This window comes from Ovis aries, chromosome X (genome assembly GCF_016772045.2).
Source record: "Ovis aries strain OAR_USU_Benz2616 breed Rambouillet chromosome X, ARS-UI_Ramb_v3.0, whole genome shotgun sequence".
Classification (NCBI taxonomy): Eukaryota; Metazoa; Chordata; class Mammalia; order Artiodactyla; family Bovidae; genus Ovis; species Ovis aries.
In genome coordinates, this window is record NC_056080.1 from 68,780,830 (window position 1) to 68,808,037 (window position 27,208).

The 27,208-nt window shown below is 38.9% G+C and overlaps 1 protein-coding gene and 1 pseudogene across 17 annotated transcripts in view; one reads left to right on the forward strand and one right to left on the reverse strand.

The window, feature by feature from the left end:
- The window catches only part of ATRX (ATRX chromatin remodeler), a 275,615-nt gene that overhangs the window by 206,336 nt on the left and 42,071 nt on the right, over positions 1 to 27,208 (reverse strand). The gene's annotated exons all lie outside the window — the stretch shown is intronic.
- Positions 7,685 to 9,024, forward strand: LOC105605513 (SWI/SNF-related matrix-associated actin-dependent regulator of chromatin subfamily D member 1-like; annotated as a pseudogene).

Genomic DNA, 27,208 nt, shown 5'->3' on the forward strand with positions numbered 1-27,208 from the left:
CCAGTCCTGTGGCCACTGCTGAGTTTTCCAAATTTGCTGGCATATTGAGTGCAGCACTTTCACAGCATCATCTTTCAGGATTTGAAACAGCTCAACTGGAATTCCATCACCTCCACTAGCTTTGTTCATATTGATGCTTTCTAAGGCCCACTTGACTTCACTTTCCAAGATGTCTGGCTCTAGGTGAGTGATCACATCATCATGATTATCTGGGTCATGAAGATCTTTTTTGTACAGTTCTTCCGTGTATTCTTGTCACGTCTTCTTAATATCTTCTGCTTCTGTTAGGTCCATACCATTTGTGTCCTTTATCGAGCATTAACTTATCAGTTTTATAACTGTGAACTATTTTAAGTTATTTTTATTAAATCCAGATGTGGTTGTCATTCTATTACTCCTCTGCCAAAATGGGAAACTTACCCAGTACTAAACATTATATCATTCAAGGTACTAGATAAATATCCTTAAAATGATCCTTTAAGAGTAAAGGACTTTCTTGGTGGAACAATGTATAAGAATTTGCCTGCCAATGCAGGGGACACAAGGTTGATCTCTGGTCTGGGAAGATTCCACATGCTGCAGAACAGCTAAGCCTGTGCATCACAACCACTGAACCTGCACTCTAGAGCCTGCAAGCCCTAACTACTGAGCCCAAGAGCTGCAACTACTGAAGCCTGCACACCCTAGACCCTGTGCTCCACAAAAAGAGAAGCCACCACAATGAGAAGCCCACGTACTATAACTAAGAGTAGCCCACACTCACTGCAACTAGAAAAGGCCCGAGTAAAGCAACAAAGACTTATCACAACCAAAAATAAATAAATAAACCTTAAAAAAAAGAGCAGTTAAAAATCTATTTTAGACCAATGTGATCACCCTTTATACTTACAGATTCACAGTTAACATGGGCTTGATGTAAATAACCAGTAAGATCTAATCTATCTATCTTCAAGCAAACCAAAATAAAAATCTAAAGTGCTAATGTAAGATAACCATATCATACCTGACTGAATCTCAGACCAAGTTTTAAGTTCTAATATCAGTGTTTTGAACTATGGGCCATGTTCTTTACCTTGAATGTTTTACAACTTTTTTTTCCATGAGGAACTCAGGAGTTCTAAAAATTACTAGTGCTTCACCATTTTGCATTATTAATTGGATAAGCATATGTGTAAAAGAGCTAGCCTTTTTTAAATTAAACTTTTCATTTTGAGATATTTACAGATTTACATGTAGTTGAAAGAAAGATTCTGTGTATGTGTTACCTAGTATTTCACAATGGAAACATCTAACACTATATACTGGGAATTCCCTGTGGTCCACTGGTTGGAACTCTGTGCTCACAATGCCATGGGCTTGGGTTCAATACCTTGTTAGGGAACTAACAAGCCTCATGGTATGGCCAAAAGACAACACAAAATAAAAACCAAAACCCTTATTTTTAATTTTCACCCATTCACCTACTTGCTCCAACAGATAAGCAGCTATTTTTAAAACACAGCAATGGATCACACAGTATGCCTGAAATTTGGAAATATCAATAACCTCCAATATGCAGATGACAACACCCTTATGACAGAAAGTGAAGAACTAAAGAGCCTCTTGATGAAAGTGAAAAAGGAAAGCAAAAATGTTGGCTTAAAGCTCAATATTAAGAAAACTAAGATCATGGCATCTGGTTCCATCACTTCATGGCAAACAAATGGGGAAACAGTGGCTGACTTTATTTTTCTGGGCTACAAAATCACTGCAGATGGTAACTGCAGCCATGAAATTAAAAGACACTTACTCCTTGGAAGGGAAGTTATGACCAACCTATACATCATATTAAAAAGCAAAAAATAAAAAAATAAAATAAAAAGCAGACACATTACTTTGACAACAAAGGTCCATTTCCTCAAGGCTATGGTTTTTCCAGTGGTCATGTATGGATGTGAGTGGGACTATAAAGAAAGCTGAGCACCAAAGGATTGATGCTTTTGAACTGTGGTGTTAGAGAAGACTCTTGAGAGTCCCTTGGACTGCAAGGAGGTCCAACCAGTCCATCCTAAAGCAGATCAGTCCTGGGTGTTCATTGGAAGGACTGATGCTGAAGCTGAAACTCCAGTACTTTGGCCACCTGATGCCAAGGGCTGACTCAGTGGAAAAGACCCTGATGCTGGGAAAGATTGAAGTCAGGAGGAGCCTGGGGCAACAGAGGATGAGATGGTTGGATGGCATCATCAACTCAATGGGCATGAGTCTGGATGGACTCCGGAAGTTGGTGATTGACAGGGAGGCCTGGTGTGCCAAGGTTCATGGGGTCTCAAAGAGTCGGACACGACTGAGCAACTGCACTGAACTGAATCATGAATATAGTGACCAAAACTGGTCTTTTTATAAACAAATCGTTGGTAATTAAATATCTACTTGTAACCAGAGGGAAAGGTACAGGGCACAACTTTTGAAAGAATGACATAGCCCACTACACCATTCAGGTATGACCTAAATCAAATTCCTTACGAATATACAGTGAAAGTAAGAAATAGATTCAAGGGATTAGACCTGACAGACAGAGAACCTGAAGAACTATGGGCGAAGGTTCATGACATTGTACAAGAGGCAGTGATCAAGACCACTCCTAAGAAAAAGAAAGGCAAAATGGTTGTCTGAAGAGGCCTTACAAATAGCTGAGAAAAGAGAATCTAAAGGCAAGGGAGAAAAGGAAGGATATAGCTATTTGAATGCAGAGTTCTAAAGAATAGCAAGGAGAGATAAGAAAGCCTTCCTCAGTGATCAATGTAAAGAAATAGAGGAAAACAACAGAGTGGGAAAAACTCGAGATCTCTTCAAGAAAGTTACATATACCAAGGGAACATTTCATGCAAAAATGGGCACAGTAAAGGACAGAAATGGTATGGACCTAACAGAAGCAGAAGATATTAAGAGGTGGCAAAAATACACAGAACTACTGTACAAAAAAGATCTTCACAACCTAGACAATCACAATGGAGTGATCACCCACCTAGTGCCAGACACCCTGGAATGTGAAGTCTAGTGGGCATTCGGAAGCATCACTACAGGCAAAGCTAGTGGAGATGATGAAATTCCAGTTGAGCTATTTCAGATCCTGAAAGATGATGCTGTGAAGGTGCTGCACTCAAAATGTCAGCAAATTTGGAAAACTAAGCAGTGGCCAGAGGACTGGAACAGGCCAGCTTTCATTCCAATCCCAAAGAAAGGCAATGCCAAAGAATGTTCAGAAACCGCACAACTGCACTCATCTCACACGCAAAGTAATACTCAAAATTCTCCAAGCCAGGTTTCAACAGTATGTGAACCATGAACTTTCAGATGCTCAAGCTGGATTTAGAAAAGTCAGAGGAACCAGAGATCAAATTGCCACCATCTGCTGGATCATCAAAAAGGCAAGAAAATTCCAGAAAAACATCTACTTCTGCTTTATTGACTACGCCAAAGCCTTTGACTGTGTGGATCACAACAAACTGTAGAAAATTCTGAAAGAGATGGGAATACCATACCACCTTACCTGACTCATGAGAAATCTGTATGCAGGCCAAGAAGCAACATTTACAACTGGACATGGAACAACAGACTGGTTCCGAATTGGGAAAGGAGTACGTCAAAGCTGTATTTTGTCACCCTGCTTATTTAACTTATATGCAGAGTACATCATGAGAAATGCCAGGCTGGATGAAGCCCAAGCTGGAATCAAGATTGCTGGGAGAAGTATCAATAACCTCAGATACGCAAGTGACACCACCCTTATAGCAGAAAGCGAAGAACTAAAGAGCCTCTTGATGAAAGTGAAAGAAGAGAATGAAAAATGTGGCTTAAAACTCAACATTCAGAAAACGAAGATCATGGCATCTGGTCCCATCACTTCATGGCAAATAAATGAGGAAACAATGGAAACAGTGAGAGACTTTTTTTTTCTTGGGCTCCAAAATCATTGCAGATGGTGACTGCAGCCATGAAATTAAAAGATGCTTGCTCCTTGGAAGAAAAGCTGTGACCAACCTAGACAGCATATTAAAAAGCAGAGATATTACTTTGCCGACAAATGTCCATCTAGTCTAAGTTATGGTTTACCCAGTAGTCATGTACGGATGTGAGAGCTGAACTATAAGGAAAGCTGAGTGCCAAAGAATTGATGCTTTTGAACTGTGGTGTTGGAGAAGACTCTTGAGAGTCCCTTGGATTGCAAGGAGCTCAAACCAGTCAATCCTAAAGGAAATCAGTCCTGAATATTCATTGGAAGGACTGATGCTGAAGCTGAAGCTCTAATACAGTGGCCACCTGTTGCAAAGAACTGGTTCATTTGAAAAGACACTGATGCTGGGAAAGATTGAAGGCAGGAGGAGAATGAGGTGACAGAGGATGAGATGGTTGGATGGCATCACCAACTCAATGGACATGAGTTTGAACAAGCTCCAGGAGTTGGTGATGGACAGGGAAGCCTGCAGTCTATGAGGTCACAAAGAGTAAGACATGACTGAGTGACTGAACTGAACTGAAGGACATAACGTAAGTCGATTAGAATCAAGTGGGACCAAGATGGCAGACAAAGACTAGACCTTGGTCCTCAATCAGTAAGTGACATGACACACCCAGAGGTACCATGACAGTTCCAAGGCACTGTTAAAAGACCAAGGAGTGGGCAGTGCCCCACATCCTGGAAATCTCCATCCCTTCCCAAAAATAGTTGGAATAGTACTCCAACTCATTAGCATATTAAATTACCCAGCCTATAAAAACTAACCATGCCACATTTTGCAGCCCCACAAGCACTCTGCAATGGTCCACACTCTATCTATGGAGTGTGCTTCTCTCAGGATCTGAATAAATCTACTTCTTACCTATCACTTTGTCTCTCACTGAATTCTTTCTGTGATGAGACATCAAGAACCTGAGCTTTATCTGGCCCTGAAACCAGTACCATGGGTTTTGGCTGGGTTTGAGTCCTATCCAAATCAGGTCAAGTCCCAATCTGAGGTAAATGTTCATGTTCACTTAACAACTGTTTAAAGTAGCATATTATAACCCAAACTGGAAAGGAAGAGTAAACTTATCTCTGTCCATAGATGACAACTTACATGTAGGAAATCTTAATAGAATTTGTAACAAAAACTCTTAACACAGTTAATAAACAAACTGAAGCTGGTGGATACAAAATTCAAACACAAAAATCAACTGCATTTCTCTATACTAACAACCAACAATCCAAAATGGAAACTGGCAAAACAATTACATTTACAATAGCACCAGAAAGAATTAAATATTTAGTAATAAATTTAACCAAGGAGGTGAAAGACTTCTGGTAAGCTGCAAAACAGCAATCTTTTCACAGCTGGAAAAAGTTAAAAACACAAATATTTTTAAGATGGCAATACTACTCAAAGTGGTCTACAGATTCTTTTCAACTCCTAACAAAATCACAAGATATTTTTGCAGAAACAGAAAAATCAATTCTAAAATTATTGAGGAATTTTGAATAGCCAAAACAATTATGAAAAAGTACAAAATTAAAGAACTCACAATTCCTAATTTCAAAACTAACTACTAAACCAACAGAATTTACCATATAACAAAGGGAACTACACTTAATATCATGCAATAACCTATACTGGAAAATAATGTGGAAAATCTATATGCATAACTGAATCACTTTGATGTATATAACATACATATATATATATATATATAAAACACAATACAGTAAATCAAGTAAACTTAAAAAATCTAAATGCAGAGCTAAAATAATTAAAACATTGTAGTACTGGCAGAAGAACATATAGAACAATGGAGTATAGAACCTAGAAATAAAGCCTTGCATATATGTGTCAACTGATTTTCAAGAAGGGTATCAACAATATACAACAGGAAAAGGACAATGTGGAAAAAACTGGACATCCACATGCAAAAAAATTGAATTGGACCCTTGTCTTACACCACATACAAAAATTAACTCAAAATTCATCAAAGACCTAAAAAGAGTAGCTAAAACCATCCATTAAACTCTACAGAAAATAGAAGGGGAATCTTCATGATATCGGATTTGGCTATGCTTTCTTGAATATGATACCAAAAGCACAGGCAACAACAACAAAAAATAAACTGGATTTCACCAACATGTAAACATTTTGTGCATCAAATGCTATTATCAAGAGGATAAAAAGACAACCCACAAAATGGGGAAAATATTTCTAAATTATATATCAGAAACGGTACTGATAGTCAGGAAACATAAAGAAATCTTACAATTCAACTAGGAAGAAACCAAACAACCAAATTCAAAACTGAGCAAAGGCACAGCAATCAAAAAAGAAAATGAAACAAAACATATTCAAATTGGAAAGGAGAGATAAAACTGTGACTATATGCATATGACATACTATACAGAAATTCCTAAGGACTCCACACAAAAACTATTAACTAATAAATGAATTTAGCAAGGTAAAAAAAAGAATATAAGATTAATATACAGAATATGTTGCATATCTTTATACTAACAATGAAATCTCATAAAGAGAAAGTAAAAAGAATCCCCTTTAAAATAGCATCCAAGGAGTTCCCTGGAGTTCCAGTGGTTAGGATTTGGTGCTTTTACTGCTGGGACAGGGGTCCAATACCTGTTCTAAAAACTAAGTTCCTGCAAACCACATGGTGTAGCCAAATAAATAAATAAATATAAAAATAATTTTAATAAATAGTATAATAGAATCCAAAAACATAAAATACCTAGGAATAAACCTAACCAATGAGGTAAAATAGCTATACATTGAGAACTATAAAACAGTGAAAAAGAAAGCTGAAGATGATTCAGAGAGATGGAAAGATATCCCATGCTCTTGGATTGGAAGAATATTGGTAAAATGGTCATACTATCCAAAGCAATCTACAGACTTAATACAATCCCTATCAAACTACCTATAACATTTTTCAAAGAACTAGAACAAATAATCATGATTAACATAGAACCACAAAAGATCCAGAACTGCCAAAGCAATCCTGAGGGAAAAGAACAAAGCAGGAGGCATAACCCTCCCAGACTTCAGACAATAGTATAAAGTTACAGTAATAAAACAGCATGCCACTGGCACAAAAACAGACATATAGAAGAACAGGACAAAATAGAGAGCTCAACAATAAACTCAAACATCTACAGTTAAATAATCTTCAACAAAGAAAGCAAGAATAAACAATGGAGAAATGCCAGTCTCTTCAACAAGTGGCAATGGGAAAGCTAGACAACCTCATCAGTGGTAAATCAGTGAAGTTAGAACACTCCCTCATACCACATAGAAAAATAAACACAAAATGATTTGAAGACTTAAACATAGTCATGACACCGTAAAACTCCTAAAAAAAGCATAGGCAAACATTCTCTGACATAAATTGTATCAGCGTTTTCTTAAGTCAGTCTCCCAAAGCAATAGAAATAAAAATAGGAGTTCTAGTTCAGCTCTTTGTGCAGCTTCAGCAGCAGCTCTGGGGAAGATGGCAGCCTGGGCGGGTTTCCAATCTGTGGCTCCCAGTGGGGCCTAGGAGCCTCAGGGAGGGGTGGGCATGGTGGCTGCCCTGGGCCTAGGCAGGGCACTGGGGGGTCTGGTGCATATGGTCCCAGCACCAGAGTCAAGGGCTGTACCGCTCCTGGGTGCCCAAAGCAGCCTGTCCGAGACCAGGTATGCTACCAGGCAGCCAAATGACACTTCAGGGACCCTCCTTGGGACCCCCTGGCTATGGGGGAACCCTTCAGTCTGACCTGGCCTGGCTCAGGCAGGGATGGACCAGTTCTGCAAGAGACCTGCGCCTCAGAAGATCTAGCAGGTCCAGCAGCAGGCAGTCCAAAATCGGAATCACACTGGAAAAAAAACAATGGCTGACAAAATTCTATCTCAAAAGATTCGTGAAATGGTACCAGAATCCTAAGCCTATATAGATCTCTTGGCTTTTGAAAGGAAACTAGACCAGACTATCATGAGCAAACGGCTAGATATCCAGGAAGCCTTGAAACGTCCCATCAAGCAAAAACAAAAGCTGTGAATTTTCATTTCTAACACTTTCAATCTGGCTAAATCAGATGCCAAGGATGGGGAAGGGACAGTGGCTTTCTGGGAGCTTCAGGTAGAAGGACAGCTCCTGGAGGATTCAGCCTTGTCCAAATATGATGCCACCAAACAAAAGAGGAAGTTCTCTTCTTTTAAGTCCTTGGTAATCGAACTAGACAAAGACTTGTATGGACCAGACAACCATATGGTAGAATGGCACAGGACCACCACTACCCAGGAGACGGATGGCTTCCAGGTGAACTAGCAAGGAGATGTGAATGTACGGTGTACTGTCCTGCTGATACTGAATTACCAGCCTTCTCAGTTTAAGTTAGACCCTTGTCTGGCTTGGCATCCACACCCAGACCCGTCCAGTGATCATTCAAGCACTGTGGCAATATATTAAGACATATAAGCTCCAGGACTGACATGAGCGGGAGTTTGTCATCTCTGACAAGTGCCTCCAGCAGATCTTTGATTCTCAACCTATGAAGTTTTCAGAGGTCCCCCAACAGCTCCATGCCTTGCTTATGACACCTGAGCCCATCATCATTAATCATGTCATCAGTGTTGACCCAAACAATCAGAAAAAGACAGCTTGTTATGACACTGATGTGAAAGTGGATGACACCTTGAAGACCAGATGAATTCTTTTCTGCTGTCTAATGCTAGCCAGCAGGAGACTGCTACTCTAAACAACAAGATCCATGAGACAACAGAAATGATCAATCTGCTGAAGACCCAGCAAAAGTTCTTGCTGAGCTTTGCCAGAGACCCTCAAGGTTTCATCAATGACTGGCTTCAGTCCCAGTACCAGGACCTCAAGACCATGACTGATGTGGTGGGTAACCCAGAGGAGGAATACTGAGCAGAGTTCTACTTCCAGCCTTGGACCCAGGAGACTGTGTGCCAATATTTCTACTCCAAGGTGCAGCAGAGATGACAAAAATTAGAGCAAGCCCTGGGAATCTGAAATTCATAGGGCTTCACCCACAAAGCCCTGATTTGGCTGCACCAATTTCTTTATTTGGGCCCTGTGCTGTGTGCCTCATACTATTGCCAGGGGCCTTCCAGGGGATGCTGTCAGTTCTAGGACAACACCAGAATGAAGAGGATATCACATGACAGCAGTTATCCTCTTCTCCCACCCCATTCCTTCCTGTCCCCAGCTTCCCTATGCCCCACAAATTTCCCATGTCTGCTCCCCTCCCCTGGTCTGCATAGATAGTATTAGATAGAGAGAATACTATCTCTAGATAGTATTAGAGAGAAAACCCATAGTTTGATAATTAGTGCAGTGAATGGACTGGGCCTAAGGCCAAGTGGTCCTCAAGGGGACCAACTACACTGATCCTGCCCTTCAGAGACCGAGGAGTAAGGAGCTGTAGCCCCTTCTCCACAACTCAGGCCTGGGGGTACTCTATAAGCTAGCTGATCTTGGATCTCCTGATAACAGAATCCAATTTCCTTCCTTCCCTCCATGGGTTTTGAGCAAACTCTCCCTTCACTTGATGCCCTCTAGCACTAAAGGAACCCTGGCCCCAGGTCAGTCTGCAGCCCTCCAGATGGGCCTGCTGTCTCAGTGCTTCTCCACTTCCTCAGAGGGGGGCCCACATCAGTATCGGAGTTTGTTCCTGTAGTATTGCTCCCTCCCAGCACACTCCTGTAGCTGCTGTTAAGGATTTCCTCCTGTCTGTCCTAACCAAGGGCATTCAGGTGGGGGAATCTTGCCTTTCCCTGTCAGAGCCCTGGAAACCTAACCTAGGGTGCTGTCATTGCCAGCAGAGGATGTTCCTTCCTGCGTGGAGGTGTGACTCATTCATTCACTCCACCCTGCCTCCTCCATCCTTTCATGGAGAAACAGCCCTGCAATCAAATAGGTAAAAGCCCTGGACCATCCCAGTCTTTCTGTCCCTTGTCTGCCCAGCTGACACCCACTGGTGACTTCTAGGGCACTGAGGAGTGAAAGTGCCTAGGAATAGAGAGAGCTCTGACTTGGGTTTGTGACTCATCTTTCTCCCTGCCTCACAGGATTGTGACTCCCCAGCCAGCACCCTCAAAGCTTCAGACCCCTCAGCTAGCAGCAGGACCTTACTCTGCAATCTTGGCCCCTTGGAACTGAGATGGTTTCGTATCTTTCCAGGAGAGTCTCAGATTCTTCCAGGTTGTATCACCCCCAAGTTAGCATATCCCAGGCTCAGAGACTCAACACAGCAGGGTGGGAGACACCTGGGCACAGACGGGAAATTCTATTCAGCATGGGCTGTAAACCTGCAGAACTGACAAAGCCCCTGCTTCCCCACCCCTTCCTCAAGACTCCTGTGAGCACATCCCCCAGCCCTGTATCCCTGACTGTTCCATGCTGAGGACAACAGGACTTTCTCCCCATCTTCTCCTTCCAGTCATTATCCCCCCACTCCCTGAAAGGTTCTCCCCAGAGTGACACTGGACAACCTCTATCCCTGGGGCTGGAACCATGAAAAGGAAGCTCAGCACTCCTAGTGTCCATGTTGAAGATAACTGTTTTTATTAACTGAATTATTATGTTTTTTTCATGGACCAAAATTTTTTTTGTACTGTCCCCTTATCGATATCACCCAGTTTCAATAAAAGACTCTTCTGGAAAAAAAAATAAACAAATGGGACCTAATCAAACTTAAAAGCTTTTACACAGCAAGGAAGCCATAAACAAAAGGAAAAGAAATGGTAGGAAATATCTGCACATGATGTCACTGACATAGGATTACAATTCAATATAGAAAAAAAATACCCAATCGAAAAAATGAGAAGACCAAAAGACATTTCTTGAAAAAATAAATGGACAACAGGCACATGAAAAGATGCTCTACATCACTGATTACTAGAGAAATGCAAATCAATGAGGTATCACCTCACACCAATCAAAATGGCCCTCACCAAAAAACCCACAAGTAAAAATGCTGGAGAAGGTGTGAGTCTCACCTATACTGATGGTGAGAATGTAAACTAGTGCAGCCATTATAAAAAACAGTATGGAGGTTCCTTCAAAAATAAAAACTAGAATTACCATACAATCCAGCAATCCCACTCCTGGGCATATATCCAGAAAACACAAAAACCCAATAATTTGGAAAAATATATGAACCACAATGTTCATAGCAAGACTATTTACAACAGCCAAGATATGGAAGCAATCTAACTATCCATCAACAGATGAACACATACAGAAGATACGGTATATATACACAATGGAATATTACTCAGCTACAAAAGAGAATGAAATAATGCCATTTGCAGCAACATAGACAGACCTAGAGATTATCATGCCGATTGAAGTTAGGTGAGAAACAGAAAGAAATATTATTTAATACAGCACATCCCCTACATATGAACCTTCAAGTTGTGAACTTTCAAAGATGTGAATCTATTCCAAACCTATTACAGTATAGCAGTATAGAGTCGATTGTGTTAGTTGGATACCTAGGATAACTGTTGGATTTACGAACAAACTGGACTTACAAGTACACTCTCTGAATGGAACTCATTTGTATGTAGGGGACTAACTGTTCTACTTTTATGGGAAATCTAAAAAATAATACAAATGAATCTAAGTACAAAATAGAAACAAACTCACAGACCTAGAAAATAAACTTATGGTTACCAAAGGGTAAGGGGAAAGAATAAATTAGAAGTGTGGGATAACAAGATACATATCACTATACATAAAACAAACAACAAGGATTTACTGTATAGCACACGGAATTATGGGCATCCTCAATGGCTCAGTGGTAAAGAATCTGCCTGTAATGCAGGAGACACAGGAGTTGTGGGTCTGATCCCTGGTTTGGGAAGATCCCCTGGAGTAGGAAATGGCAACCCACTCCAATATTCTTGCTTGGAAAATCCCATGGACAGAGGAGCCTGGCGAGCTACAGTCCATGGGGTCACAAAGAGTCAGACACAATTGAGCGACTAAGCACTGACATTAACATGGAATTATATTCAGTATATTCTAATAAATTATAATACAAAAGAATCTTTAAATAATATATATGTATACACATATATGCTAAGTGTATATAAATAAGTATGTATAACTGAATAACTTTTCTGTATACCTGAAAGAAATACAATATTGTAAATCAACTATACTTCAATTAAAAAATGTAAAATATTCAATTCAGCAAAAAAAAAAAAAAAAAAAATGTAATGGGCAAAGGACCTGAACAGACATTTCTCCAAAGAGGACATAAAAATATCCATAAGCACACAAAAGGATGCTCTACATCACTAGTCATTGAGAAATAAAATCAAAACTGTAAAGAGGTAACACTTCACACCTGTTAGGAGCCTATTATGCCCTTTCAAAAAAAGTAAGGAAAATAACAAGTGTAGGTAAGGAAGTAACTGAAACCATGAGAGTAACGCTGTTAGAAATATCAAATAGTGCATTTACTGTGAAAAAACAGTATAGTTCAGTTCAGTGCAGTCCCTCAGTCGTGTCCAACTCTTTGCAACCCCATGGACTGCAGCACGCCAGGCCTCCCTGTCCATCGCCAACTCGTGGAGTTTACTCAAACTCATGTCCATTGAGTGAGTGATGCCATCCAACCATCTCATCTTCTGTCATCCCCTTTTGTTCTTGCCTTCAATCTTTCCCAGAATCAGGGTCTTTTCAAATGAGGCAGTTCTCCACAACAGGTGTCCAAAGTAGTGCAGCTTCAGCTTCAGCATCAGTCCTTCCAATGAATATTCAGGACTGATTTCCATTAGGATGGACTAGTTGGATCTCCTTGCAGTCCAAGGGACTCTCAAGTCTTTCCCACCATCACAGTTTAAAAGCATCAATTCTTTGTCACTCAGCTTTCTTTATAGTCCAACTCTCACATCCATACATGACTACTGGAAAAACCATAGCCTTGACTAGACAGATCTTTGTTGGCAAACTAATAGTCTCAGCTTTTTAATACGCTGTCTAGGGTGGTCATAGCTTTTCTTCCAAGGAGCAAGCGTCTTTTAATTTCATGGCTGCAGTCACCATCTACAGTGATTTTGAAGCCCCAAAAAAGAGTCTGTCACAGTTTCTGCTGTTTCCCCATCTAATTGCCATGAACTGATGGGACCAGATGCCATGATCTTAGTTGTCTGAACGTTGAGTTTTAAGCCAAAATTCTTTTTGGCTCTCCTATTTCTCTTTCATCAAGAGGCTCTTTAGTTCTTCTTTGCTTTGTGCCATAAAGGTGGTGTCATCTGCATATCTGAGGTTATTGATATTTCTCCCAGCAATCTTGATTCCAGCTTGTGCTTCATCCAGCCCAGCATTTCTCATGATGTACTCCGCATATAAGGTAAATAAGCAGGGTGACAATATACAGCCTTGACTTACTCCTTTCCCTATCTAGAACCAGTCTGTTTTTGCATGTCCAGTTCTAACTGTTGCATTCTGACCTGCATAAAGATTTCTCAAGAGGCAGGTGAGGTGGTCTGGTATTCCCATCTCTTTCAGAAGTTTCCAGTTTGTTGTGGTCCACACAGTCAAAGGCTTTGGAGTAGTCAATAAAGCAGAAGTACATGTTTTTCTAGAACTCTCTTGGTTTTTCGATGATCCAACGGATGTTGGCAGTTTGATCTCTGGTTCCTCTGACTTTTCTAAAACCAGCTTGAACATCAGGAAGTTCATGGTACATGTACTGTTGAAGCCGGGCTTGGAAAATTTTCAGCATTACTTTGATAGCATGTGAGATGAGTGCAGTTGTGCGGTTTCTGAACATTCTTTGGCATTGACTTTCTTTTGGATTGGAATGAAAACTGACCTTTTCCAGTCCTGTGGCCACTGCTGAGTTTTCCAAATTTGCTTGCACATTGAGCACAGTATTTTCACAGCATCATCTTTTAGGATTTGAAATAGCTGAACTGGAATTCCATTACTTCCACTAGCGTTGTTTGTAGTGATGCTTCTTAAGGCCCACTTGACTTCACATTCCAGGATGTCTGGCTATAGGCTGATGATCCCACCATTGTGATTATCTGGGTCATGAAGATTTTTTTTGCATAGTTCTTCTGCGTATTCTTGCCACGTCTTCTTAATATCTTCTACTTCTGTTAGGTCTATACCATTTCTGTCTTTTATTATGCCCATCTTTGCATGAAATGTTCCCTTCGTATCTCTAATTTTCTTGCAGAGATCTCTAGACTTTTCCATTCTGTTGTTTTCCTTTATTTCTTTGCACTGATCACTGAGGAAGGCTTTCTTATCTTTCCTTGCTATTCTTTAGAACTCTTCATTCAAATGGGTATATTTTTCCTTTTCTCAATTGCCATATGATCCAGCAATTTCACTTCTGAGTATATACCAAAAGAAATGAAAGCTGGCACCCAAACAGAAATTTATACATCAAGGTTCATACCTGTATGATTCACAAGAGCCAAAAAGGTGGAAATAATTAATATGTCCATAATAACAGGTGAATGGATAAGTAAAATGTAATATACAAATGGTACTGTACAAAAGGAATGATACTCCCTAAAAAGGAATGAATTTCTGATACATTCTACACCACAGATGAACTTTGAAAACATTATACTAACTAAATAAGCCACTGCACAACAAAAGGAGAAACACTGTATACTTTGACTTAGATGAAGGTCCTAGAGCAGTCAAATTCATAGAAAGTGGAATAGGGCTGGAAGGAGGTAAGGAATGCAGAGTTATTGTTTAATGGGTACAGAGTTTCTGTTTTGGAGATGAAAGAGATCTAGAAATGGAGAGTAACAATGGTTACAAAAGACTGCCACTGTACTTAATGGTACTGAACTGTAAACTTAAAAATAGTTAAAATAGTAATTTTTTAAAAGATATTTGATATATCAGACAAATATTAAAAGAAAGCTGGTATTGAATGTGGCCACAAATCTACGAATGAGGACATGTACAAACTGCAGTATTATTTGTGTCAGAAAAAAATTTGGAAATTACCTAATTAACCATAAAAAACAGGAAGGACAGATTATACATTTACATGACAGATTTTACCAGTTGAACTAGTGCTATATTAATCAAACTACATCAAAAAATAGTTTAAATGGAACTTAAGCATTAGCTACAATGTTCTAACAATTTAAAGTGTGAAAGAACTATAATTTAATAAGTAAATTATTTTAATAATAAAGCAACTTATCTTGCAGAAAGGACATGAGAAGTCCTGAGGGGAGCTAGTTTGCACCTCGTGGCTCAGGGGAATGGGGGCCAGCAGTTACAAAGGGGTTAGGTAAAGCACACCTCCCAGGACCAAGTGCCCTACTTCCCACACAGGACCTTGTTCCCAAGGCCAACCATAGTTATCATTCAGCAGCTAATAGGAAAATGGCTTTGATGAATATATAAAGGATGAGTAAAGATGTTGAGGGATATAAAAAAGCAGTATGAGTGGGACTGGCATTGTGAAAAATGGATGCAATGGTCAAGCCAGATTGTGTCATCACTTCTGACAGCCAATCTCTCACTATAAAAACTGAATGCATCTTTGAAAACACAGTTTTCTTGAAAGCTAGAAGAGAAGTTTGAAGAAACCACAGCTGTTGGTAGAAAAACTCAAACTGTCTTCAACTGAGAATGTGTTATGAACAATGTCACCTGTACCAGGATCTATGAAAAGGTATTACAAAAATTCCAACATCGTTTTAGAGGAACAAGCTATTAAAATAAACAAGCTCAATTCGCTGAATCTCCACAATACTATTTTTCATCACTGTGTTCTAGTATCTCTATCACACATATTTTATACACAACTATTTCCAAGCACTGACTTAATTAGGATCATCCCTACATATAAAATCCTAAAAACACACCAAAAATATTACTGGACCTCATCAATTTGGTAAAGATACGGGATACAACTATCTACTGTATTTCTGTAAAATAACATGAACTATCAGAAAGGGAGCTTTAAAAAACAATCCCAATTACCACCACACCAAAAATCTCACTAAGAGGTAAAAGACTTGTACTCTGAAAACTGTGAAACACTGATGAAAGAAAAATATGACACAAACAGATGGAAAGATATATCATGTTTATGGACTGGAGAAAAAAATGACAATGTTACCCAAGGCAATCTACATATTCAATGAAATCCCTATCAAAATACCAAAGACATTATTCACAGAACTGTAACAGGAGGGAAAGGGGCCGGACAAAACTTTTGAAAGAATAACATCACCCAAGGCCATGACGTAAATGATTAGAATCAAAAGGGACCAAGATTGCAGATAAGACTAGACCTTGGTCTTCAATCTGATCTGTATAATGACACACCCAGAAGTGCCATGACAGTTCCAAGGCACTGTTAAAAGACCAAGGAATGGGCAGTCACCCAAATCCTGGAAATCTCGGCCCCTTCCCAAAAGTAGCTGGAATAATCCTCCCACTCATTAGCCTATTAAATTACCCAGTCTATCAAAACTAACCCCACCACATTTCATGGCTGCACTCACCCTCTGTGATGGCCCACACTCTGTCTGTGGAGTGTGCTTCTGTCTGTATCTGAATAAATCCACTTCTTACCTATCACTTTGTCTCTTACTGAATTCTTTCTGCAATGAGACAATAAGAACCTGAGCTTCATTAGGTCCAGAAACCAGGAACTGTGGGTTTTGGCTGGGTTTGAGTCCCAGTCACGTGGGTTCAAGTCCCAAGCAGGGTTTTGGCTTGGCTTAAGTCCCAATCTGTTGTAAATGGTTTCAGAACTAGAACAAAAACAATCTTACTTTGTATGTAAGTATGAAAGTCCTGGAATAACCAAAGCAATCTTGATAAAGAAGAACAAAGCTGGAGGTATCACACTCTCTGACTTCAGACTATACCACAAAGCTACAGTAATCAAACCAGTATGGTAATAACCAAATAAGACACAGAAATCAATGGATAGAATAAACATCCCAAAAGTAAACCCATGCACTTAAGATTAATGACTATATCACAAAGAAGGAAAGAACATGCAATAGAAAAATGATTCTCTTCAATAAGTAATACAGGAAACTGGAGAAACAACATGCAAAAAGAACAGAATCAGAACATTTTCTCACAACATATACAAAAGTAAATGTAAAATGGATTAAAAACCTAAATGTAAGGATGGAAACCATAAAACTCTTAAAAGAAAACACATTCTTTGACATAAACACTAGCAATATTTTCTAGATCTGTCTCCTAAGGCAAAGAAACAAAAGCAAAAATAAATAGGACCTAATTAAACATAATACTTTTTGCACAACAAAGGAAACATCAACAAAAGACAACTTATGAAATGGGAGAAAATATTTGCAAATGATATGACTGATACGGGGTTAATATCTAAAATATATAAACAGCTCACATACAACTCAATATTTCTCTTAAAAAAGACAAAAAATGGGTAGAAAACCTGAATAGAAATTTTTCCAAAGATATTTAGGTGACTAACAAGCACATGAAAAAATGCTCAACATCACTAATCACCAGAGAAATGCAAATCAAAACTACAATGAGATATTATCTCACACCTGTAAAATGGCTATCATGAAAAAGTCTACAAATAACACAATGTTGGAAAGGATGTGGAAAAAAGGGGACCCTAGTACACTGTTGGTGAGAATGTAAATCGGTGCAGCCAGTATAAAAAGCAGTATGAAGATTCTGCAGAAAACTAAAACTAGAACTACTATATCATCCCGCAATTCCAAGACTGGGAATATATTCAAAGAAAACAAAAACATGAATTTGAAGGAATACATGCATCTCAGCATTCACAGTAATATTACTTAACAATAGCAAGGATACGGAAGCAACCTAATATCCATCAATAGATGAATGTATAAAGAAAACATGATATATATTACACAATGGAATATTACTCAGCCATAAGAAATAATGAAATTTTTGCTGTCTGCAAAGACATGGATGAACCTGGAGGTATTATGCTTACTGAAATAAGTCAGAGAAAGACAAGCATTGTATGTTGTCACTTATATGTGGAATCCAAAAAAATGAAATGAATGAATAAAACAAAACAGACTCACAGATAAAGACAACAAACTAGTAGTTACCAGAGGCAAAGAAGAGGGACAAAATAGGTGTGAGGATTAAGAAGTAACATCTACTATATATATAAAATAATTAAACTGCAGGACATATTACATAGCACAGGAAATATAGGCAATATTTTATAATAACTTTTTTGCATATGTATTTTTAATGTATTTAATTGTGCCAGGTCTTAGTTGTGGCATGTGGATCTAGTTCCCTGACCAGGGATTGAACACAGGGCCCCTGCATTGGGAGCACAGTCTTAGTCACCGGACTACAAGGGAAGTCCCTACAGCAACTTTAAATGGAGCATAATCTATAAAAACTGTGAATCACTATTCTGCATACTTAAAACTAATATGACTATAAATCAATCATAATTCAATTAAAAAAACTAGAAACAGAGACTAGATCAAGATGGCGAAGGATTAGGACATGGAGCTCACATTCTCTGACAAACATATCAAAAATATATCTACATGTGGAACAATTCTCATATAACAGCTACAAAACACAGGCAAAAGACCTCAGACTTCCAAAGAGGCAGGAAAATATCCACATAACTCAGTAGGGCAAAAGAAAATAGAAAAAGAAAGAGAAAAAGTAATTGGGACAGGACCCGTGACCCTGAGAGGGAACTGTGAAAGAAGAAATGTCTCCACACTAGAAATACCACTCACTTGGCAGGGAGATCAAGCAGGACAGAGGGGGAGATTCAGAGCCTCAGAAGAGAGTGCAGGAATTGCTTTAAGAACACAGCAGAGAGAGATCTGCACAGATGGTGATGGCCACCCAGCACTTCCCAGTCTGAGACACTGCAAGGGACTGGAAAAGGCAGGCACTGGGTGCCAAGGCTAGAGCTTCAGAGATCAGACCCAAGGGAGAGGACTAGGGTTGGCTGCATGGAGGGGCTGAGGGGCTATAAGGATACTGTGGAAGGAGGCCTGGACCTGCCAAAGAGTCAGGGCACCACTGTCAGGGGGCATGCAAGAAAACAGCCACTCTCCAGGTGATAGCTTACAGTGAATGGTGTCGAATTCATAATCTCAAAAAAAGATTTAGTTTTGGCATCAGGGATCAGGCTTGATTACTCAGAACTTTTGCATGACAGAAGTTTTATTACAGTGAAAAAGGAAGGGGGACAGAGAGTGCCCCACTACCTAGTCTTATCTACCTAGTCTTATCAAGGCCTTATATACTTTTACCAGATCACTTCCACAACATACATCTTAAATTAACAAGATTAGAACAATAGAAAGGTCTTACCAGACCCACATAACATATTTTAAGATAACAGGATTAGTCAGAAGGAAGGTTCCTGTTAAGAAGGAGAAATATGTCCTCAAGCAAGATCAGTTCAGTTCTGTTGCTCAGTTTCTTTGCAACCCCATGAACAGCAGCATGCCAAGCCTCCCTGTCCATCATCAACTCCTGGAGTTTGCTCAAACTCATGTCCACTGAGTCGGTGATACCATCCAACCATCTCATCCTCTGTTGTCCCCTTCCCCTCCTGCCCTCAATTTTTCCCAGCATCAGAGTCTTTTCAAAAGAGTCAGCAAGATACATTGTTATTACATAATCAGTACAGAACTTAAGGAAAAACACACCCTTGAGCAAGATGAGTTGTTTTGTTGTGTAATTATTAGCTCTGGGCTTAAAGAAAGTTAGTATTAAAGACTGTTTTCATAACAACTCAAGAGTTTAAGAAAAAGCATCTTACTTGACTAAGCTAAAGCAATATAGAAAAAAAACATTTGCTCCTTTTTTCCTCCTTGAGAACCATGGACTCCTTATCAACCTATCTAAGAATCAGCTGTCTCACAGATAAACTCTCAGGTGGCCTATATGAGCTCTAGAAACAGGCATTATCTACCTCAGACCCCAGAGGCAAACACAGACCACTGCTGCGAAGCATCCCACAACTGGGAGCCAACCACAGCCCATGCCTTCCTGGAAGCATGCATGGGTAACACAACTGCACACCCTCTATCAAGGGGATAATGGCCAGCACATGTTGAGGAAAGCGGTGGCAAACATCCAAACCAAAAACTTCCCTCATGCCAAAAAATCATTAACCCCACACAAGCTACACAGGAATGCTCCAGCATATAACAGCACTCCAAGACTGCTTCTCTTAAACTCACAGAATAAGATAAATAAAAGGAAGATGAAAAAGCAGATGAACCACTCTCAGTTAAAAGACCAAGAAAATTACCTGGAAGGAACAAACAAACAGATTCTTTTTTATTCTAATAGGAGGTAATGGGATTTCCCTGGTGATCCAGTGGTTGAGACTCTGCACTCCCAATGCAGAGCATACCATTTTGATCCCTGGTCAGGTAACTAAGATCCTGCATGCCACAGGCCCTCCCCTCCAAGAAAAATGGAAGTAACGGAAATACTGAAGGAATTAAGAAAGGTTATTGACAGAAATGCAGATTATTGTAAAAAGGAGCTAGAAAGTATGAGGAGGAACCAAGAAAAATTAGAAAATTCATTTGCTGAGATGAAAACTGAACTAAAAGCAATGAATAATTCAATGAATAATGCAGAAGAAAGAATAAGTGACCTGAAAGACATAATAATAGAAATCACCGAAGCAAAATAACATTCACAAAGTCAAATGAAAAAAAAAAGGAAAGTGGTATAAGAAACCTACAGGATAATATAAACCATCCCAATCTATGCATACTAGGATTTCTAGAAGAAAAAGGGGGTTGAACATGTATTTGAAGAAATTGTGGCTGAAAATTCCCCAAACCTAAAGGAAACAGATATCCAGATATAGGAAGCACAGAGGATCCCAAACAAATGAATCCAAAAGACCCACACCAAGACATATGATAATAAAAATGGCAAAAGTTAAAGATAAACAAAGAATTCTAAAAGCTGCAAGAGAAAAACATAGGTACTTAAAGGGAATCCCCATAAGGCTATCAATGGACTTCGCTACAGAAACAATGCAGGCCAGAAGGAAGTGATAAAATATATTCAGTTTTGAAAGGGAAAAGCCTGCAACCTAGAATACTCTACCAAGCAAGATAGATAGTCATTTAGAACAGTAGGGAAATAAAGAATTTCTCAGACAAGCAAAAACTGAAAGTCTACAGAAATACTAAATCTATCTTAAAAGAAATATTGAAAAATCTTCTCTAAATAGAAAAGAAGCAAGAAGATATAAGAAGGAGGAAATCAAAATTTGAAAATAAATCACTTAAATTAGCCAGTACATATATCAAAAAGAGAGAATAAAACACCTATTAGTGAAAGTAATGGTAAACACAAGGAAGAGCAACAGGATAAACATGAAAATGTAAAAAAGGACATCAAAATAATAAAATGTGGGGAAAGAGTAAGAAAATACATTCTTTTTTTTCAGAATGTGTTTAACCTATATGTCTAAAGCAAGCAGATACAGGAAGGAGTTAAGATACTTGAAAAACAAGGTAACCACAAATTAAAAAACATACAGCAGATTCACAAAAACCAAAAACAAGAGAACACAAGAATCAAGATAAAAGGAAATCATCAAACCACAAAAAGAAAAACAGAAAGAAAAAGGGAACAAAAGAAACAAAGAATCAACGAGAAAACAAGGCTTAATATAACAATAAATATGCATCAAAAATTACCTTAAATCTCAATGGACTAAATGTTCCTATCAAAAGACATAGAGTGGTAGACTAGATTAAAAAACAGCCTACAATATGCTGCCTACAAGAGACCCACCTTAGGGCAAAGAACATACACAGATTGAAAGTGAAGGAATGAATAAAGATATTTCATGCAAACAGAAATGAAAAGTAAGTGGGAGTTGCAATACTCATATCAGACAAAATATAGTTTAAACCAACTATTATAAAGAAAAACAAGGAAACTATATAATGATAAAAAGACCAATACAAGAAAAGAGTTTTGCACTCGTCAACATATATACATGTAATGCAAGAGCACCCAAATACATAAAACAAATACTAACAAACATAAGGGAGAAACTGATGGGAATAACAATAATAAGAAGAAACTTTTAACACCCATACACATCAATAAACAGATACTATAGACAGAAAATATGCAACAGAGATCCTAAATGATACAACAAACCACTTAATTGATATTTTCAGGAAACTACATTCAAAAAGAAACACAAAATACATATTCTTTTCAAAATACATGGGACAAGCTCTAAGATTGGCCACATACTACGGCACAAAACTAACCTCAACAAATTTAAGAATACACAAATTATTTCAATCACATCTCTGACCACAAAGGAATGAAACTAGCAATCAACCAGAGGAAAAGAAATGGGAAGTTCAAAGCAATACAGGCCTTATTCAAAAACATAAGAAAAATCTCAAACAAACAATTTAACCTAACCATCTAAAAAAATTAGAAAAAGAAGAAACAAAACCTGAAGTCAACAGAAGGAAATAATAAAGATCAGGCAGGACATAAGAAAAAGAGAGATTTAAAAAATAGAAAATAATCAACAAAACCAAGGACTAGTTCTTTCAAAAAGTAAACAAAATTGACAAGATTCTGGCCAGGCTCACCAAGAAGAAAAGAGAGAGAAACCAAATAAACAAAATAAGGAATGAAAAAGGAGAAATCTCAAGTGATACTGCAGAAATACAAAAAGACATAAGAGAATATTATGAATAATTATATGCCAACAAATTGGACAACCAAGGAACTTCCCTGGTGGTCCAGTAGCTAAGACTCTGTGCTCCCAATGCAGGGAGCCCAGGTTCAATCTCTGTGGGAACTACATCCCACAGGCTGCAAGGGTTCACATGCTCCAACGAAGAGCTTTCAAGTCGAAACTAAAGATCCCTCATGCCAAAATGAAGACTGAAGATCCTACTACTACAATTAAGAGCCAGTACAGATAAATTAATAATTTTTTTACAAAACAGAAGGGTTATGGCTTCCCTGGTGGCTCAGTGTTAACGAATCCGCCCACCAATGGAAGAGACACAGGTTCAATCCCTCATCTGGGAAGATCCCACATGTGGTGGAGCAACTAATCCCACATGCCAGAACTATAGCCTGTGCTATAGAGCCCAGGAGCTGCAACTACTGAGCCCACACACTCTAGAGCCTGTGCTTGGCAACAAGAGAAGCCACAGTCACCACAAGAAGAAAGCCCAAGCAGCAACAATAAACCAGCACAGCCAAAAATAAATAAATAAATAAGAAGGGTTAAGAAGTCCACATATAATAAAAACTTAGATTAAAATCAACTGAAAAAAATTTTAATTTGAAACCTCAGAAGAAATGGACAACTTTCCAGAAATATACAGCCCACCAAAACTGAATAAGGAAGAAATAGATAATTTGAACAGATTGATAACTAGAAGTGAAACAGAATCTGCCACTTAAAAAAAAAAATCCCCTACAAACAAAGGTCCAGGACCAGACAGCTTTACAGGCAAATTCTACCAAATACACAAAAAACTTATATCAATTCTTCTCAAACTCTACTAAAAAGGCTGTAGGGGAGGAAACAATACCAAAATAATTCTATGAAGCCACCATCACACTGATTCCAAAACCAGACAAAGACACCACCAAAAAAGAAAATTACAGGCCAATATTTTTTATGAACGTGGACTAGCTTCTCCAGGCCCTCCTGCACCCGCGAAGCCACCACTCCTCGGGCGTGGGGTTGCTCCTCCCGGCTGCCGCCCCTGAACTCAGACATGGGGTAGCTCCTCCCGGCCACCGCCCCGGACCTCGGACGCGGGGTAGCTCCTCTCCGCCGTTCCTGCGCCGTCGTAGCCTGGCACTCTCGGCCGCTGCCCCTGACCTCGGATGTGGGGTAGCTCCTCTCGACCACGCAGTCACAGCCGCCCACACCGGTTTTTCCAGTGGTCATGTATGGATGCGAGAGTTGGACTGTGAAGAAAGCTGAGCACCAAAGAATTGATGCTTTTGAACTGTGGTGTTGGAGAAGACTCTTGAGAGTCCCTTGGACTGCAAGGAGATCCAACCAGTCCATTCTGAAGGAGATCAGCCCTGGGTGTTCTTTGGAAGGAATGATGCTAAAGCTGAACCTCCAGTACTTTGGCCACCTCATGCGAAGAGTTGACTCATTGGAAAAGACTCTGATGCTGGGAGGGATTGGGGGCAGGAGGAGAAGGGGACGACAGAGGATGAGATGGCTGAATGGCATCACGGACTCGATGGACGTGAATCTGAGTGAACTACGGGAGTTGGTGATGGACAGGGAGGCCTGGCATGCTGCAATTCATGGGGTCACAAAGAGTCGGACACGACTGAGCAACTGAACTGATTTTTTATGAATATAGGTGAAAAAATTCTCAACAAATGTTAGCAAACTGAATCCAACAGCACATAAGAAACTGCCATACAGAGACTTCCCTGGAGGTCCAGTGACTGACACTCTGCCTGTCAATGCAAGGGATACAGGTTTGATCCCTGGCCTGGGAAGATTTCACATGCCATGGAGCAACCAAGCCTATGTACCACAACTGAACCCACATGCCACAACTGCTGAGCCCACATGCCCTAGAGCCTGTGCTCTACAACAAGAGAAGCCACCTCAATTAGAAGGCAGCACACCACAAGGAAGTTTCTCTACTGGCATAACTAGAGAAAGCTCAAGTGCAACAATAAACATCCAGTGCAGTCAAAAATAAATATAAATAAATAACCTGTTAAAAAAAAAAAGGTCATACACCATGACTATGTGGGATTCATCCTAAGAGCACAAGGATGGTTCAACATATGCAAATCAGTCAATATAATATACCACATTAACAAAAATCTGGAGTCATAAACGACATGATCATCTCAATAGGCGCAGAAAAAGCATTTGACAAATTCAGCATCCATTCATGAAAAAAACTCTTAGCAAAGTGAGTATATAGGGAACATATCTCAACACAATAAAAGCTATTTATGACAAACCCACAGCCAATAAAATATACAATGGGAAGAGCCAAAATGCCTTTCTGCTAAAATCTGGAACAAGACAAGGATCCCACTTCTAATCAACATAGCACTGGAAGTCTTAGTCACAGCAATCAGACAAGAAATAAAAGGTATCCAATTTGGAAGGGAAGAGGTAAAAGTGTCACTACATAAAGATGATATGATAGAATATATAGAAAACCCTAAGGACTCCACACAAAAACTACTAGATCTAATCAATGAATTCAGCTAAGTAATAGGATACAAGATTAACATCCAGAAATTGTTTGCATTTCTTTACATGAACAATGAAATGTCAGAAATGGAATGGAAAAAAAAGTTGCTTTAAACTTGCAACAAAAAATAATAAAATATCTAGGAATAAACTTAACAAAGTGAAAGATTTATACATTGAGAACTATAAAACATTAATATAGAAAATTAAAGAGGATTCAATGAAATGGAAAGATATGCCATGCTTTTGGATTGGGAGAATTAATATTGTTAAAATGGCCAAGACTAGCCAAAGCAATCTACATATTTAATGTGATCTCTATCAAATTACCCATGATATTTTCCACAGAACTAGAACATAATCCAAAAACTTATATGGAACCAAAAAGGACCCCAAACCACAAAATCAATCCTAAGGAATGAAAACAAAACAGGAGGCATAACTCTTCCATACTTCAAACAATACTACAAAGCTGCAGTAATTAAAAAAACAGTATGGTATTGGTACAAAACCAGACATACAAATAAAAATAACAGAATATAGAGCCCAGAAGTCTACACAGTTATAGTCAATTAATCTTTGACAAAGGAGTCAAGATTATAAAATGGGAAGAAAAATATCTTCAGCAAGTGTTGCCGGTAAAGTTGGACAGCTGCATGTATTTCAATAAATTTAGAACACACACTCGGACCATGCACAAAAATAAATTCAAATAGCCTAAAGACTTTAATATAAGTCTCCCAAGGCAATAGAAAAAATAAATAAATGGGACCTACAACTATTTTTAAAAAATTTAAAAAACTATGGAATGGGAGAAAATATTTCCAACTGATACGACCAACAAGGGCTTAACCTCCAAAATATACAAACAGCACATACAATTCAACAACAAAAAAAGCTACCCAATTTAAAAAATGGGCAGAAACCCTTAATAGCCATTCTCCAAAGAAGACATACAGATGGTCAAACAGCACATGAAAAGACGTTCAACATCACTAATTATTAGAGAAATGCAAATCAAAACTAAAATGAGATATCACCTCATGCCAGTCAGAATGGCCATCATTAAACATCTAGAAACAATAAATGCTAGAGAGTGTGTGGAGAAAAGGGAACCCTTCTACATTGTTGCTGGGAATGTAAGTTAGTACAGCCACTATGGAAAACAATATGAAAGTTCATCAGAAGATTAACATTAAAATCACCATATGATCTAGCAATCCCACTCCTGGGCATATACCCAGACAAAACTATAATTCAAAGAGATACATGCACCCCTATGTTCATAGCACCACTATTTACAATAGCCAAAACATGGAAACAACCTAAAGGTCCACTGACCCATGAATGAAGAAAGAAGACATGGTACATATATACAATGGAATACTACTTAGTCATAAAAAAGAACAAATTAATGCCTTTTGCAGCAACATGGATGCAAGTAGAGATTATCATACTAAGTGAAGTCAGAAAGAGAAAGACAATATCTTATCATATCACTTATATAAGGAATCTAAAATATGGCACAAATGAACCTATCTACAAAACAGAAACAAACTCATAGGCACAGAGATCAGACTTCTGGTTGCCAAGGCTGGGGGGAACAGGAGTGAGAAGGATGCAAGGGGAACTTGGGGTTGGTAGATGCAAACTATTACATTTAGAATGGATAAACAACAAGATTCTACTGTTTAGAAGAAAGAACTATACCTAATCTCCTGACATAAACCATAATGGAAAAGAACATTTTGAAAGCATGTATATGAACTCCCTGGTGGTCCAGTGGTAAGAATTCACCCTGCAATGCAGGGGACACAGGTTCAATCCCTGGTCAGAGAACTAAGACCCCACATGGCAGGGAGCAACTAAGCCCACAAACCAAAACTACTAAGCCCAAGTGCTAAAGAGCCCATGAGCCACTACTAGAGAACACACGTGCCA